Source organism: Camelus ferus, chromosome 32 (assembly GCF_009834535.1).
Source record: "Camelus ferus isolate YT-003-E chromosome 32, BCGSAC_Cfer_1.0, whole genome shotgun sequence".
NCBI lineage: Eukaryota > Metazoa > Chordata > Mammalia > Artiodactyla > Camelidae > Camelus > Camelus ferus.
The window spans coordinates 12568118-12570952 of NC_045727.1; the positions used below are offsets into that span (position 1 = coordinate 12568118).

The 2835-nt window shown below is 42.8% G+C and overlaps 1 pseudogene; it reads left to right on the forward strand.

Annotated features, from left to right (window-relative positions):
* Positions 1-2438: 2438 nt before the first annotated feature.
* LOC116661041 lies at positions 2439-2582 on the forward strand (annotated as a pseudogene).
* The last annotated feature ends 253 nt before the right edge of the window (positions 2583-2835 follow it).

The window sequence follows — 2835 nt, forward strand, 5'->3', positions numbered from 1 at the left end:
TTCTATGATTGGTGGAGGGCCTGCTGTTTGACCGTCCAGCTTCATATCGGCTCTGACAGGTAGGTAGAACAGGGAATTGACCCTTGCTGAGACTGCAACTGCTGATGGGTGAGAAGAGGTGGTTCAGGTTGTGTGGGAAAAGTGCAGAAGCCAAAGTGAGATTTTTTTATATGGGCTTAGGCCATGGATCCAACCGTAAGGCCTCATTCTTAATGGAGGGCCACCACAAAGCCCATTTCCTCTGCCATCCAGCCAGCGGTCATCACAGGTCCCAGTTTAATCTCTTGTTTTGACTCATCCTGAGTCACTCCCTGGTTGTTTCCCACTTCCACTCCTTGAGAAGGCACTTGGGTAGGAGATCTTCAGTATTCTTCAGTTATTGTTTCATGTGAAAGAGCTATGAGCTCTTTGGGGCAAAGGCCTCTTCAAATTACCGACTGTCATTAACATTGTGATTACGCCCACGTAGCCCTGATATGGGAGGGCTGCCTTTGCTTTCTTGAGCACTGGGAGCTGCTGGTGGGTGGCCGTGAGGGCCAATTCCTTTAATGCCTGAATCAGGCATGTGTCAGGTTTTCAATTTCCACAACCTCTAAGAATAATAGGCTTTTCAGGCCAAAAGGGGTTAAGAGCATTCAACTTACCCCCTCGTTTTATAGTGGAAATTGTGACTCAAAGAGGAAGGGTGATTTGTCCAAGGACATGGCCTGATCTCTGAGCTCCTAATCCAATGCTCTGCATTCTTCTCCAAAAACTTTGTTCAAAACAAACTCTTACAATTTCTTATGAAGTTAAACCTACACCTAGCCTATGACCCTGCAATTCCACTTGTAAGTATTTATTTGAGAGAAGTGAAAACATATGCTATGGTCTAAATATGTCCCCCCACAAAATTCATATGTTGAATTCTAACCCCTAAAGGTACTGGTATTTGAAGGTGGGGCCTTTGGGAGGTGATTAGGTCATGAGGGTGATGCACTCACGAGTGGGATCAGTGCCCTTATAAAAGAGGCCCCGGCTAGGCCTTTCCACCAGGTAAGGACACAATGAGAAGATGCCAGCCCTGAACTAGGAAGAGGGCCTTCACCAAAATACAACCATGCTGGCAACCTGATCTCAGACTTCCAGCCTCTGCAACTATGAGAAACAGACTAAGACAACACATATCCACAAAAAGACATACACAAATGCTTACAACAACTTTATCTATAATAGCCAGAAATTAAATACAAACAACCCAAATATCCATTAACAGGTAAGTTGATAAACAAATGGTGGTATATCCATTCAATGGAATACTACTCATCAATAAAAATGAACAAACTACACAGTACAGTCTGGATGAATCTCATAGACATTGAATCAGGAAAGTAGGGCAAACATAAGAGAGAACATACTGCATTATTTCTTTTGTATATAGTTCTAAAAAAGGCAAAACTAATCATTAGTCTATAGTGATAGAAAACAGAACATAGTTGTCTAGGGCTGGAAAGGGTCAATTGGCTGCAGAGACATATGAGAGAAACTTCTGGGGCACAGGCAATGTCCTATATCTTGATTGAGATGGTGGTTACATGGGTATAAAATTTGTCAAAAACTCACCAAACTGACAATAAAAAATTAAATTTTTAAAAAATTTTTAAAAACTCACCAAGCTGTACATTTAAAATCTGTTTATTTTACTGCATGTAAACAGTACTTTAATAAAGTTAATTAATAAAAAGATAAGCTCTTACACTTTCACTGCTCCTTTCTGTTCACACGGCACTTTCCAACCTCTCACCTCACAATCGTCTCACAACAGCCTTGTGACGTCAGCAAGGTAAGGCTGAGGACACCATCTCCATTTTACAGGAGAGAAAACTAAGGCTGAGAAGCAGCAGCAGCCTCAGCCACCTGGGTCAGGTACTCAAAGCACTTCTGTGGTCACAGGACCTGGAGAGCATAGAGTTGAACCCTCACTTGTCAGACAGACACACTGTGGCTCAGAGAGACAGGAACTTGTGAGTCCTCCAGCAAATAAGTGGCAGGACTGGGACTTGGGCCCTAGACCCCCATCTCCTGGCTCAGTGTGCTCCCCCACCCACTGCACTTTTGCTCCACTCTTCTTCTGTCTCAGGCCAGAGTCTGCTTCTGCTGCCTGAGAGGCCCTCAAATCCCTCTGGGGGCTCCAAGCCTGACTTCCTCATGCTAAGCCCCAAATCCCAGTTCTGCACTCTTCCCCATGTGAATTCTGGGCTCCTCAGGCCCTACCGTCAGCTAGTTGTCAACCCACTCAAGAGTTCATCCACAAGGTGGTTTCTTATAAAGAATTCCCAGCATTATTCCACCCAAGGACACCTGCCACCAATGAAAGAGTAAGAATTTAGTAATCAAAGAAAAAAATTAAAATAAGATTAAAGTCCAATCAGTTTCCACTTATAAAATTGTCAAATGTCATTGAGGTCTACCCCAATGGAGATTTTTCTGTAGACCTACATCATTGGGAATGCCTCATAGAGTAAATGCATGGTTTCTTTTAGTCACAGAATTGTGTGAGTAAATTATGTGTTAGACCTGTGGGAAAGAACTATAAGGCAGAGTAGCAACACTATGACTAAACTGTCAAACTTCTTTTATCTTAGGTATTGGTGTATCCCAATGATCTGTACTATTCTAGGGTGTGATAGCTTAGGGGTGAACATGATTTGAACTTATACAAGTTTAGAGGTTGTCTAAAATTCAGAACCAGGCAGATCCATGTACTCTGACCCTAAACATGGCCCTAAAGCAAAGTACTTGAAGAGATTGGATCCCTAAGATTACAGTTGGGGAATTTTGGAAGTCTGTCCGTAT